General features: G+C 45.3%; 1 protein-coding gene across 2 annotated transcripts in view; it reads right to left on the reverse strand.

Annotated features, from left to right (window-relative positions):
• Positions 1-15,253, reverse strand: part of EPG5 (ectopic P-granules autophagy protein 5 homolog) — a 2,535,958-nt gene that overhangs the window by 1,926,241 nt on the left and 594,464 nt on the right. The gene's annotated exons all lie outside the window — the stretch shown is intronic.

A 15,253-nucleotide genomic window follows, 5' to 3' on the forward strand; every position in this document is an offset into this window, starting at 1 on the left:
GTCAAGTCCCCGTCTGATATACAGGTACTCCAAAAGGAGTTTGCATTTGTCAGTAGCTGGTGTACTAAAAATGGGCTCAAGTTCAATGCCAAAAAGTGCAAGATTAACACCTCTTAGCTTCAGCTTATTGCACAGATAACACAACACTTCAAAATGAAAATGTTGTGAGAGACCTGGGTACTTAGATGGTCAATTCTCATATTTGACCATCACGTTCCAACAGTGGTTAGGAAATAATTTTATCTTGCACAGTTCATAGAAAAATATATTTTTTGCACTCTGTACTGATTAGACCTAACACTGAGTACAGCACCCCCTACCTTACTAAGTGTATCAAGCAATAGGAAAGACCTCTAAAAGTTCAGGGAATTAAAAGACCTGAACTACCAACAAAGACTGGAAGCTTTTTCCCTATACCCTGTTTCCCACAGACTCCTTAGGAGTGATTTGTGCCTTGCTTATACAGCTATAAGGGATGCAGCAGTCCATGAACATGTAATACTTTAATAAATCAAACAGTCCAGCTAAAGCTAGAGCCAGAGACCTAAATCTATTCCAACAAACACATAAGCCAAACAGAAGAAATAGACCTGTCATGCAGCATCTATCCCTTCTCTAAAACAAACTCCTTCTCCAAGTTCAGCAGTGTGATAGGCTGTCTTTAAAAAGAAGCTGGACAACTGGATGTGCAATCATAAATGTACTTGTGGTATGACCTGCCTGACACTCCTTGAGAAAAGAGGCAAGGCCAAAGGGTTGGTACTGGCAAGGCAGAAAAGTACAGTTTTGTACCTACCATAAATGTAGATGTCCGAACTGGATAGCATCTGCAGTCATAACAAATGGGTTGTCCTGTCGTCAGGCAGCCCCTCGGTCGGCCGGATTCCAAAGTCTGGGTCCGGCTTCGGCTGATGTCGCACTTCACCCGACGTCATCTCTGCTGGTCTTCGGGTATAAAGGCATCAGCCGACGCCATTTTCCTCAGTGTTTCTTGCCCCAGATGCCAATTGCCCTCTTGGAAAGCTAAATTTTGGATAAATGCCAATGTTTCCAAAATAGTAGAAGGCAAACACAAAAAATAAGCATGTATGTACATATATACAAACAAATACACCATAAGAGACTCCCCAGCTAGCTATTAGGAGGGTAAATACCTAGGAATACCACAGAGGGAAGGAGGAGGTAATCCTGACTGCAGATGCTATCCAGTTCGGACATCTACATTTATGGTAGGTACAAAACTGTACTATGTCCTTCATGGATGCATCTGCAGTCATAACAAATGGGTAGAATACCATAGCCAAACTAGGGGAGGAGGAATAAAAATTATGGTGTAGTTAGGATCCCTTGCAGTACAGCAGTGGCAAACCCTGCTCGGGATCTAGAGTATAGAGGTAGATTATAATGCTTGGCAAATGTATGCACGGAGGTCCAAGTAGCCGCCTCAATAATGTCCTTGGTTGCCACTCCTCGTAAGAAAGCTGTGGTAGTGGCTGTAGCCCTTGTAGAATGAGGTCTTATGTTCTGTGGAATTGGTTTTCCATGGTAGGAGTAACAGAATCTTATGCAATTTCCTATCCATTTGGAGATTGTCTGTTTGGAAATTGCTTTTCCTTCCCTTCCTGTTGCATAGGCTACAAAAAGCTGGTCAGTTTTTCTGTTACTTTTGGTTCTGTCCAGGTAGTAGCGTAACTGTCTATGTACATCCAAGGTATGGAGCATTCTTTCACCTCTGTTTTGTGGATTGGGAAAGAAGGTAGGTAGGTGGATTGCCTGGTTTAAAGACACTCTGGATACCACCTTAGGCATAAATGTAGGATTAGTTCTCATGGACACCCTATCTTGATGGAAGATTAGGAAGGGTTGCACTGCCATTAAGGCCTGTAGTTCCGAAACCCTCCTTGCTGAAGTAATAGCCAGTAGGAAGGCAGTTTTCCATGACAGGTGTTGTAGATCTGCTGTTGCTGCTGGTTCAAACGGAGGGAGTGTCAACTTTTCTAGTACAAAGTTCAAGTCCCATGCTGGTAATGGTGGTTTCCTAGGAGGTTTTACATTCTTGATCCCTCTGAGGAACTGCCTGAGTAGAGGATGTGAAAAGACAGGAGGATCAAAGCTGTATTCTGCTGAAATAGCTGATGCATGTATCTTGATGGAGGAATAGGACAGGCCTGTATGTAGAAGCTCTGCCAAGTACTCCAGAATGTTAGCAATATCTATGTTCGACACATCTTTTCCTCTTTCAGTACTCCAAATGACGAACCTTTTCCATTTTCCTGCATAGTTCCTTCTTGTTGAAGGTCTGTGGGCTTCAAGGATAATGTCTTTAACCCTTTGGGAAAGGTCTGGGTTAGTTGCTGCTATGTGATGTTCCAGGCAGTCAGTTGCAAGGTTTTTAGGTTGGGATGTATGATGCTGTAGTTGTTCTGAGTTAACATCAGAGGCATCAGGGGTATTGACCACATTTTCTCCCGAGACATGCTCCTCAGCAATGGATACCAGTGTTGTCTTGGCCAGTTTGGAGCTACCAGAATTATCCTTGGACGTTCCTCTTTGATTTTCAGTAGTACCTTGTGCATCAAGGGAAGAGGTAGAAATGCATATGCTGTCAGGCCTTTCCAGCTGAAGGATAGAGAGTCCACCTTCCATGCAAGTGGGTGGAATGTCCTTGTGCAGAATTTTTTGAGCTGGTGATTGAGTGGGGAAGCGAATAGATCTATTTGTGGCATGCCCCATTTCTTTGTGATGGCCTTGAAGATGTCCGGGTGTAGCATCCATTCGTGAGCATCCGAGGTGGTTCTGCTTAAAATGTCTGCTAGTGTGTTCTCTTTTCCCGGTACAAATATTGCCTGTAACTGGATGTTGTAGCTGAGAGCCAGATTCCAAAGGTCCAAAGTCATTCTGCATAGGGGGTATGAATGAGTGCCTCCCTGTTTGTTGATGTACCACATGACTGTGGTGTTGTCTGTCCTTATCATCAAATGGCCTTCTTTGAGGAATGGTCTGAATTTTTGGATTGCCAGTTTTACTGCCAGCATTTCTTTTTGGTTTATGTGCAGGTGCAGCTGGTCCTGAGTCCACAGTCCTTGTACGCATTTGTCCAGCATGTGCGCCCCCCATCCTAGGTCTGAGGCGTCCGTTGTTATGGTTTGGCTTGCTCGAAAGTTGTGGAAGGGTAAGCCTGGGTTTGACTGGCATGCTTGAGCCCACCACATGGGATTAGTGGTATTTCTGTTTCTAAGCTGTGCCTGTGTTGAGACCATAAATTCTTTAGGTACCACTGTAACTTTCTCATATGCAGTCTGGCATGTGGGACCAAGATTATGCATGATGCCATGAAGCCCAAGGGCTGCAGAACTTTTCTTGCTGTTAGTTTGTTCTGCTTTGTTAATGCCAAGAAGTAAAGAGGGAGCTCTTTTTGTTTTTCTGCAGTTAGGAATGCCATTTGTTTTACTGTGTCCAATTCCGCGCCCAAGAAAGTTCTTGTTTGGGATGGTATCAGCCTTGACTTTTGTAAATTGACTGTGTATCCCAGGGCTTGTAGCAAGTAAATGACCCTTTGTAAATCTGTTGTCAGCTTGCTTTTGTTGTCCGCTTGTAACAGGCAGTCGTCCAGGTATGGGTAAATTTGGATTCCCTGTACTCTGCAGTGGCGATTACTGATGCCAGGCATTTTGTGAATACTCTGGGCAGTAGATAAGCCAAAGGGCAATGCTGAGAATTGATAATGCTCTGATCCTGCAAGAAATCTGAGGTATCTTCTGCAATTTGGTCGAATGGGGACGTGCAGGTATGCCTCCTTGAGATCTAGAGTTACCAGCCAACACTCCTTGCCCAGCATGGGAAGAAGTTGCTGTAGGGTCAGCATTTTGAATTTTGGAACAATGATGTATGTGTTTAAGATGGACAGGTCGAGAATAGGTCTCCAGTTTTTCTCTTTTCTTGGCACTAGGAAGAGTCTGGAGTAGAATCCTTTGCCCTGTTCTGTTATTGGTACTCTTTCCACAGCTCTCATCTTTGATAATTCCTTTATCTGCTGCAGAGCTTCTATTTTTTGATTTGGAGGCAGGTTTGGCATTCCTCTTTTTACTGGTAAAGTGTGGAAGTGGAACCGGTAGCCTTGGTCTATGGTTTGCAAAATCCACTTGTCTTTTGTGATATAGTGCCAATTTTTCGAGAATAAGGCTAACTTTCCGCCTAATGGTGCTGCTATTTGCTCCCTGGTAGGCGGAGTCACAGCCAAGTCACTGTGATTGTCCTGTTGCAGTGGCAGTGGTTGTGTCTGTGCCTCGGTTATTGCCTTGCCACTGTCGTCCTCTGTAGGCACCTCCTCTGGATTGATTTCTGCCCCTAGAGCATCTATTCCTGCCCCTTTGGGATCTTGTGGAGTCAGGAAAGGACCAATTTTTGGCAGGCCAGTTCCTGCTAAACCTTGGGGGCTGAACCTGTAAGAAATCTTTAACTGTTTGTACAGATTTTGCCTTTTCTTCCATTTTCTTCATTACCTGCTGGGCAGGTTCCCCAAATAGACTGGCCTTATCCATAGGAGCATCTAATAGTTTTGCTTTAACATGATCCGGTAAGACCTGTTCTTTCAACCATGCATGCCTTCTTATCACTGTGCCAGTCATGGCTGATCTAAATGAAGCCTCCAGTGCATCATAGCCACATTTTAAGGAATGGTTACTAACCTGTTAGATGTTATTCACCATTTCTAATACATATTTCTTATCTAAAGATTCATCAGAGGACAGCTTTTTAATTAACTGATCAAGCATAAACTCTTGGTATTGGATCATGTGAAACTGACAGTTTAAAGCTCTAGCTGAGGGTGTAGCAGAGGTGTAGACTTTTTTCCCCCATCTCTCCAAGGACCTGGATTCCCTTTCAGAGGGAATAGGGTTTTTTGCTGTGGTCGAGGCTACTGCCTTAGGCCCCTGGGATATAGTTTCGGGGTCTGCAAGTGGGGCCTTGTATGGGTGGTGATGAGTGTCTGGCACCCTGTAAAATCTATCTGGTTTGGCAGGGGCTGGAGGTAAAGAATCAGGTGCAGTGCAGACATCATTAAATGCATCGTCCACAACAGGCAGAACAGGAGGTATAGCTAAGGGCCTGTGTTGTGGTAAGTGCATTAAAGTCCTAAGCCTTTTTCTTGAATCTGAGAAATCTTGTCCCTGCCATTGGAATTGTTCTCTCATGGCATGTAAGGTTTCCCCAAAGGAGAATTCCTCAGGTGGAGAGGCAGCTGGAATGGATTCTTCAGCATCGGAATCTTCATAATTGGAAAAAGGAGCCTCTGGCTGGTCTGTAATGTCTGAGTCATCCGCAGAATCATCAGAGGACACAGGCTCGGGGGGCTCTGCTCTAGGTCTCTTTTCTGGGGGCTGAGAGGCCCTGTCTGGGTGAGATTGGGATCCCCTAATTAAGGATATTAAATCTTCTGCCAGAGTAAGCATATGTGAACTAGAAGTGGGCCTGTGTGAGGGGGGTTTAACAGGCACTGATTTAGCAGATTTGGCCGCTTTAGCCCTGGCAAAGGCCTTAATAGACATGGCTGCAGGAGGCCTAGCAGCACCACGTGCTGGGGTAGAGACATCCAACGGGATGGTGTCCGATAAATCACTAGGGACCACAGTTGTAGGCAAAATTTCTGAGGCTGATTCAGGTAAGGTAGCAGGAGCCTCAGTAGTTGTCATGGATTCGGCTGAAAATTGACCAGTTTTCTCGGTTTCGGCCGAAACCGAGACACTCGCGGCTTTCTTAACCGTGGTTTCGGCCGAAACCGCGGACAGCGAGTGTCGGTCTTTTTCTTTGCGTTTTTTAACAATTTGGGTAGTCGTAGGATCCGACGGCATAATGTACGCAAAATCTGAGCCGAAAAACTGTTCAGCAAACTCCGACCGACGCCTAAGCGTTCGTCGGTTGAAGGAAGCACAGGCCGAACAAGCTGCTACGTCGTGGTCTGGGCCTAAGCAAGGCAAACAGTAAGAGTGGAAATCTTTATGAGGTATTTGTTTCCCACAAGTTAAACAGTTATTGACTTTTTCTGACATCGGCTGAGGCAAGAAAGAGTCCCCAACGGGTACTTAGCTTTTAGAAGTCTTCAAGTAGTATTCGGTAGTAGTAATCTCTGGATCTGACCGACCGGCACTTGCGAACAGCTTCTGCTTGGCGCACGGCAAGAAAGACTGAGGAAAATGGCGTCGGCTGATGCCTTTATACCCGAAGACCAGCAGAGATGACGTCGGGTGAAGTGCGACATCAGCCGAAGCCGGACCCAGACTTTGGAATCCGGCCGACGGAGGGGCTGCCTGACGACAGGACAACCCATTTGTTATGACTGCAGATGCATCCATGAAGGACATCGGCCTAACAGCTCTTTCCTATCATCATATATGCAGTTTCCTTTCTTTGCCACTCCCATATTTACAGAGGTATCAACAAGGGAGAAAATTCACTGTAATTACCTGTCTCACAGCTGAGGTCCTCTGGATCACTGAGATCCATTGCAGGGCGTAGACAAGGAGGAAGAATCTCAACCGACACCAATATCAGCATAATCAGATATGATTAATAATGGGCTAATAGTGTTACTGCAGGACAACAAAATGTCCAGGATGACAATCAACATTAATTCACAACTAAAAGAAGCTGTCAGTCAAACCTGATCCAGCTTCTTGACTGGATTACAGGAAAACTTGAGAGGGGAGTACTGGAAACATTGTGTACCTAGACATCAGCAAAGCCTTTGACACTGTCCTGTACAGGAGGATGACAGGAAAACTAGAGGGACTGGCAGTAGGACCAAGACAGTGAACTGGACAGATGCACGGTTTAATGGCAGGATACAGAATTGTGGTGACAGGTGCAATATCTGAAATTTGGAAAGTCACTAGTTCAGTACAACAGGGGTCAGACCTGGCTCCTGTATTCTTCAGTGTGTTCATCTCAGTCCTATTGAAGGAAAGAGTGAAAACAAACAGCCTCTTTGTTGAACCACTCCTCAGAAGGGAGTTATGTGCAGCAGGGGGGATGGAGGGAAGAATGCATTAAAGGATCTGGAAAGGCTGAATAAACGTGCAGAAACATGGCATTTGAGGCTCACTGCAAACAGATATGAAGTGCTGAACTTGGGCCACAATAACCCTACAGAAAATGAGCCCACTAAGAAACTGATAAAAATACAGCAGCAACAGGATCTGCGGGGGTGTTGAACACACCTCAACTGGACCACCAGGAGCACTGTGACAGGACAGTGATAGCAGCAAGCTGGGGTAATTCCTTAAGAGGACAGATTTCAGAAGCTGAGGTGTACCCCAAAGAGATAGAGTTCTGAAACAAAGCAATAATAATTACAATCGTCAGGCTTAGAACTGTGTGCAGTTCTGCAAGCCAAATAAGGAAAAAGGCATCTAGCTGCTAGAAGACACTCATAGGAAAGCTGCTGGAAAGATCTGTGAAACACGGGAAGGAATATGACTACAGATAAGAGAAAGTATAGTTTTGTACCTACCATAAATGTAGATGTTCGAGTGTATACCCTGCTGCAGTCATCACACTTGGGTTATCCTGTCGTCAGGCAGTCCCGCAGTCGGACTGAATTCCAAAGTCTTGGTCCAGCGTCGGTTGCTGTCGCTTCTTCCCTGACGTCAGTGCGCCAGGGGTATACAAGAGGCATCCAACGCCATTTTCTTCAGTTTTTCTTGCCCCAGATGTCAGGTGCACCCCCCCAAAAGATGGTCAGTAGATAGTACCAATAATAAAAGCTTAGCACAAACAAAACATCCCTCCAGCTATAAGCAAATACACCACAAAGGTTGTATCAAATTTTAAGGTATTGAAAGATTTTAGTTAGGTCAGAGGGGATGGAGGGAGGGTAACCTGGACTGCAGCAGGGTATACACTCAAACATCTACATTTATGGTAGGTACAAAACTGTACTATGTTCATCGTGTTAGCCTGCTGCAGTCATCACACTTGGGTAGAATCCCAAAGCTAAGGATGGGAGGTGGAGTCAAACAGGGTTAGAGGAGGCTAGAAGGCCCTGCAAAACTGCAGTGGCGAAGCCAGCTCTAGTCTTAGAGTAAAGTGGTAAGTGATAGTGTTTGGTGAAGGTGTGTACTGAACTCCAAGTTGCAGCTTCCAGAATATCCTTGGTTGGCACCCCCCTGAGGAAGGATGTAGATGTAGCTGCTGCCCTGGTGGAGTGGGGCCTTATGCTAGCAGGAAATGGTTTTCCATGATGGTTGTAGCAGAAATGTATGCAATGTCCTATCCATTTGGAAATGGTCTGTTTTGAGATAGCCTTTCCTTGTGATGCTGTAGCATAGGATACAAAAAGTTGGTCAGATTTTCTGAAAGCCTTAGTTTTATCCAAGTAGTAATGTAGTTGCCTGTGAATGTCCAAGGAATGCAGGAGTCTTTCTCCTTTGTTCTGTGGATTTGGAAAGAAGGTGGGTAAGTGGAGGGTTTGATTTAGAGCCACACTGGATACCACATTTGGCATAAAGGAGGGGTTAGTTCATAGAGAGACTCTGTCTTGATGAAAAATGAGGAAAGGCTCTACTGCCATGAGTGCCTGTAGCTCTGAGACTCTTCTGGCTGAAGTAATTGCTAGCAGCAGGGCAGTCTTCCATGATATAAACTTTACGTCAGCTGAGAAAGCTGGCTCAAAAGGTGGCAGCGTAAGTTTTTCCAGAACAAAATTTAGGTCCCAAGTTGGTGATGGCACTCTCCTGGGAGGCCTAATGTTTTTTGCCCCTCTGAGATACTGCCTTAGAAGTGGATGTGAAAATAAGGGAGGATCCGTGTTGCAGTGAGCTGAAATAGCTGAGGCATGGATTTTAACAGATGAAAAAGAAAGTCCTTTGTGTAACATCTCAGTTAAATATTGTAGAATCTGAGGCATGTCCGGATGAAGGGTATTTTGGCCTTTAGCTTAGTTCCAGGCGCAAAATCTTTTCCATTTATCTGAGTAGGCTTTCCTGGTGCTGGGCCTCCTGGCCTCCAGAATGACATCCATAACAGCTTGTGAAAGAGGGGCTGGCTGGTTGCTTAGGTGATGTGCCATGCAGCCAAATTTAAGGTTTTGAGCTGGCTGTGTAGAATCTGACTGCCTTGCTGGGTAAGTAGATGAGGAATTTGTGGTAGAATCCATGGTGGGCCCTGGGTCATGTTCCTTAGTAGTGGGTACCAGTGCAGGCGTGGCCAGTCTGGGGCAATGAGTATCATTCGAGGTCTCTCCATCCTGACTTTCAGCAGCACCTTTGTGAGAAGGGGCAATGGAGGAAAGGCATATACTGTCAGCATTTTCCAACTGAATGAGAGTGCGTTCACTTTCCAAGCTTGATGGTGAAATGTCCTTGTGCAAAATTTTGAAAGCTGATGGTTTTGGGGGTTGGCAAACAGGTCTATGTCTGGGCGCCCCCATTTTTGAGTTATCATCGCAAATACTCGTGGATCCAGTTTCCACTCGTGGGGATCCATGATGTTTCTGCTTAGGTCGTCTGCCAATGTGTTCTTTTTTCCTGGCAAGAATTGAGCTTGTAATTGAACTTGGTAAGCCAGTGCTTTGTTCCACAAGGTCATTGCTTGCCTGCATAAAGGGTAGGAGTGTGTACCCCCTTGTTTGTTTATGTACCACATTACTGTGGTGTTGTCTGTCCTTATTATAAGCTGTCCTGGATGTAAGAGGTCCCTGAAGGCTGTCAGAGCATTCTGTACAGCTAGCATTTCTTTTTGATTGATGTGCATATTCCTTTGATCTGCAGTCCATATGCCTTGAACGCACCATCCTGCCAGGTGTGCCCCCCAGGCATAGTCCGATGCATCTGTTGTCATAGTTTGCCTGGCTGGGGGTAAGGTGAAAGGCTGACCCTTGTTGAGGTGACATGCCTGTGACCACCATAGAGACTCCTGTTGAAGGCAGGGAATGAGAGGTATCATTGTTTCCAAACTGTGGCTGTGTTGAGTCCATACGCTTTTCAGGTATCATTGTAATTTCCTCATATGCAGTTTTGCAAATGGTATTAGTAGTACACAAGATGCCATGAAGCCTAAGGCCTGCAGAATTTTTATTGCAGGGAGTTGGGTCTTTGTTGCCATTATTTTGAAGTATTGAGTTAGTTGTAGTTGTTTGTCTGGAGTCAGATAAGCCATCTGGGCCGTTGTATTCAAGCTGGCACCCAAAAATATCATGTTTTGTGAGGGCACTAGTTTTGATTTATTTTCGTTTACTGTGCACCCTAGGCAACTTAGAAGGTGTTTTACAAAAGTCAGATGTTGTAAGAGAATGTCCTTGCTTTCTGCTTGGATGAGGCAGTCGTCCAGGTATGGGTATATTTGAATTCCTCTTTGTCTGCAGTATGCAATTACTGGTCCCAGGCATTTTGTGAAGACCCTGGGTGCAGTAGATAATCCAAAGAACAGTGCAGGGAATTGGTAATGGGTTGAACCTGCAATGAAAAGTACAGTTTTGTACCTACCATAAATGTAGATGTCCGATAGACATGCAACTGCAGTCATAACATGTGGGTTGTCCTGCCTCAGGCAGCCCTCGGTCGGCCGGATTCCAAAGTCTGGGTCCGGCGTCGGCTGATGTCGCATTTCTCTCCGACGTCAGAGCGGCTGGAGTACATAAGCATCAGCCGACGCCATTTTCTTCAGTGTTTCTTGCCCCAGATGCCAGGTGCCCTCCAAGGAAGGCTGTAATCAAATTGGAAGGCAAAAACAAGATTCCAAACAAATAAATGAGCAATAAAACAAATACACCATAACAGATATCCCCAGCTAAGAGAAACAGGGATAGGAGTAGACCCTAGGCATAGAGGGGTATGGAGGGTGGGAAAATCCGACTGCAGTTGCATGTCTATCGGACATCTACATTTATGGTAGGTACAAAACTGTACTATGTCCTTCAAGAATGCAACTGCAGTCATAACATGTGGGTAGAATACCATAGCTTAGCTGGGGGAGGAGGTATGCACTAGGAAAGAGATGGTGTGGCAATCAAACCCTGCAGGACTGCCGAAGCAAAGCCTGCTCTGGATCTGGAATATAGAGGGAGATTGTAGTGTTTGGAGAATGTATGCACGGAGCTCCATGTAGCAGCTTCTAGAATGTCCTTGGTAGGCACCCCTCTTAAAAATGCTGTAGAGGTGGCTGTAGCTCTGGTGGAATGTGGTCTGACATTGGCTGGAACAGTCTTTCCATGAAAGGAATAACAGAATCTGATGCAATGTCCAATCCATTTAGAAATAGTCTTGTTTTGAAATTGCTTTTCCTTGGACTGCAGGGGCGTAAGCTACAAAAAGTTGTTCAGACTTCCTACTGGCCTTGGTTCTGTCCAGGTAGTATCGAAGTTGTCTGTGAATGTCCAAGGTATGCAAAAGTCTTTCCCCCTTATTCCCAGGATTGGGGAAGAAAGCAGGCAGATGAATGGCTTGATTTAGAGAAACCCTAGATACCACCTTTGGCATAAAAGTAGGGTTGGTCCTTAATGAAACTCTGTCTCTGTGGAAAATAATAAAGGGTGGTATTGCCATTAGTGCCTGTAGCTCCGAAACCCTTCTTGCTGAGGTAATTGCCAACAGGAAAGCTGTCTTCCATGAAAGAAATTGCAAGTCAACTGAAGCTGCTGGCTCAAAAGGAGGTAGAGTCAGTTTTTCTAAGACAAAATTGAGGTCCCAGGCTGGCACTGGGGCCTTTCTTGGTGGCTTTATGTTCTTGATTCCCCTGAGGAATTGTCTTAGTAAGGGGTGAGAGAATTGTCTTAGTAAGGGGTGAGAGAAAACAGGAGGATCAGTGTTGTATCTAGCTGAAATAGCAGATGCATGTATCTTTATGGAAGAATATGAGAGGCCGTTCTTTAACATATCTGCCAAATATTCCAAGATCAGTGGGATGTTCAGTAATGATGCATCATGTCCCTTGCTGGTATTCCAATTGCTGAATCTTTTCCACTTTGCTAAGTAAACCTTTCTGGTGGATGGTCTTCTGTTAGTATCCGCTGAACTTCCTTGGAGAGAGATAAGCTGAAGTTATTTATGGGATCTCCCAGGCTGTTAGCTGCAGTGTCTGACGGTTTGGATGCAGTGTTTCGAAATTGTGTTGAGTCAAAAGTAGAGGCCACTGAGGGAGGGCCCACCTCCTGGTGTGACATATGCTCCATAGTAGTGGGTACCAGTGTTGCCTTGGCCAATCCGGAGCTATTATGATTCCCTTGGGCTTCTCTGCTTTGATCTTTAATAAAACTGAGGTCATCAGTGGCAGAGGTGGGAATGCATAGATTGCTAGGGAGTTCCAGTTGAATGAGAGGGCATCTATTTTCCAAGCTTTTGGATGGTATGTCCTTGTGCAAAATTTTGGTAGAAGATGGTTGAGGTGAGAGGCAAATAGGTCCACTTCTGGCTTGCCCCATGTCGAAGTGAGTTGTCTGAAGGCCTTCGGATGTAACCTCCACTCGTGAGGATCTGTGAAATTCCTGCTTAGGCTGTCCACCAACACATTGTCTTTTCCTGGAACAAACTGGGATTGTAACTGGATGTTTAGGCTCAGTGATTTCTCCCAAAGCTGCATTGTCAGTCTGCAAAGGGGGTAAGAGTGAGTGCCCCCCTGCTTGTTTATGTACCACATCACAGTGGTGTTGTCTGTCCGGATCATTAAGAGGCCTTGCTGGAGTTGGTGTTGAAAAGCCTCGATGGCATGCATTACTGCCAGCATTTCATTTTGGTTTATATGCAGATGTGTTTCCTTTGGAGACCATTGTCCTTGTATACATCTGCCTTCCATGTGCGCCCCCCATCCGAGGTCTGAGGCATCTGTAGTCATGGTCTGTGTTATCTGTGGTTTTTTGAATGACATACCTGTGTTTTCCTTGCTCACCGAGGCCCACCATCGGAATTCCTTTTGTAGGCATGGAATGAGTGGTATGATTGTCTCCAAGTTGTTGCTGTGTTGAGACCAAATGCTTTTTAGGTACCATTGAAGCTTTCTCATGTGTAGTTTTGCTAATGGAACCAGTAGAATGCAGGATGCCATGTAACCCAGGGCCTGTAGGAATCTCCTTGCAGTCATCTGGGTGAGTTTTGCTAAACCTTTGAAGTAATGAGTTAACTTCTCTTGCTTGTCTTCTGTCAGGTAAGCCATCTGAGAGGCTGTGTCTAGTTTGGCTCCTAAGAAGATTATTTGCTGGGATGGCTGCAGTCTTGACTTTTGGAAGTTGACTGTGCAACCCAGAGCTTGAAGTAATCGTATGACATAATCCAGGTTTTTTGTCAACATCAATTTGTCGTCCGCTTGTATGAGGCAGTCGTCCAGGTACGGGTAAATTTGTATACCCTGGAGCCTGCAATGAGCAATTACTGAAGCCAGGCATTTTGTAAATACCCTGGGCGCAGTAGATAAGCCAAATGGCAATGCTGAGAATTGATAATGCTCTGGCCCTGCAAGAAATCTGAGGTATCTTTTGCAGCTGTGTCTGATAGGGACATGCAGGTATGCCTCCTTGAGGTCCAGAGTAATCAGCCACGACTCCTTGCCCAGCATGGGAAGGATCTGCTGTAGAGTCAGCATTTTGAACTTTGGTACTATGAGAAAGGTGTTTAATGAGGACAAGTCCAGTATTGGTCTTCATTGAGATTCTTTTCTTGGAACAAGGAACAGTCTTGAGTAAAACCCCTGTTCTTTTTTCTTGTTGTGGAACTCTTTCTATTGCTTTCATTCGAGTCAGCAGAGAGATTTGCTTGATAGCCTCTGCCCTTTGATTTTGTGGCAGGTTTGGCATGCCTTGATTTCTTGGTAAGGTATGAAAATGAAACCTGTACCCTCGGTCTATAATGTCCAAAATCCATTTGTCCTTTGTCAGTCTGTGCCAGTTTTCTGCAAACAGAGATAATTTCCCGCCCAAGGGAGCTTCTAGTTGTTCCCTGGTAGGCGGTAGTAGAGGGAAGTCATTGAGCTTGTGGTTGTTGGGCAGGTGAAACCCCTGCGTCACTTCTTTGGTTTCCTGGCTGCCATTGTCGTCCCCTGTAAGGGCCTCTGTATTGGCCTCTTCCTCAGCCACGTCTGTTCTTACCCCTTTGAAACTTTTCTGGATTAGGAAAGGACCAGTTTTTTGAAGGCCAATTCCTACTGAATCTGGGGGGTTGAACCTGGAGGAAATCTTTCACAGTCTGAACTGATTTTGCTTTTTCTTCGATGGTCTTTAACACATCCTTAGCATTTGCACCAAAAAGCTTGTTCTTTTCCAAAGGTGCATCTAGAAGTTTTGCTTTTACATGATCTGGTAGAGGTTGATCTTTTAACCAAGCATGTCTACGAATCACTGCCCCTGTCATAGCTGCCCTACATGAAGCTTCCAGTGCATCATATCCACACTGCAGGAAGTGATTTCTTACTTGCTGAGTGTTATGTACAGCTTCCTGCAAAGTCTTCCTGTCTAAAGGATCAAGAGAAGCTAATGTTTTTTGTAAATCTTCTAAGAGATAATCCTGATCTTGTAACATATGAAAAAGGCAATTTAAAGCTCTCATAGATAAGGTAGTGGATGTGTAAACCTTTTTGCCCCATCTCTCTAATGACCTTGCTTCCCTGTTGGAGGGCAAAGGATTTTTTGAGGTGGAGGCTGAAACTCCTTTAGGCCCCTGTGAAATAGTTTCCAAATCAGCAGTATGGGCCCTGAATAAATGGGAATGAGTTTCTGGGACCCTGTAATACCTGTCTGGCTTGGGTGGAGCAGGAGGAAGAGAATCAGGGGTAGCACTAGAGTCAGAATACAAATCATCCAGAACATCAAGTACAGGAGGAATAGCTAAGGGCCTGTGCTGAGGCTTCTTAAGGAAAGTCCTAAGGCGTTTCCTAGAATCAGAATATTCCTGACCCTGCCACTTGAAATGTTCCCTCATGGTGTGCAGAACTTCCCCAAAGGAAATATCCTCAGGAGGGGAGGCCGAAGGGATGGAATCTTCTGCATCCGAGTCCTCATAGGTCTGGAAGAGCTCTTCCTGGCTATCCGAGTGGACAGAGCCCTCAGAGTCTTCATCTGAAGGAGTAGGGTCAGAGGGGTCAACCCGGGGCCTTTTATCAGGAGGAGGCTGTGAAGCTCTCTCAGGATGGGCCTGTGAACCTCTAATCATGGAAATTAAATCAGCAGCCATGGACATAATTTGTGTCTCCGGAGTCGGCTGAGGTAAGGATTTAGAAGTAATATGCTTTGTTTTGCTGGCTGCCTTAGCCCTAGTATAGGCCTTAATAGACA

Source organism: Protopterus annectens, chromosome 1.part1, assembly GCF_019279795.1.
Source record: "Protopterus annectens isolate FY-2018-M chromosome 1.part1, PAN1.0, whole genome shotgun sequence".
NCBI lineage: Eukaryota > Metazoa > Chordata > Ceratodontiformes > Protopteridae > Protopterus > Protopterus annectens.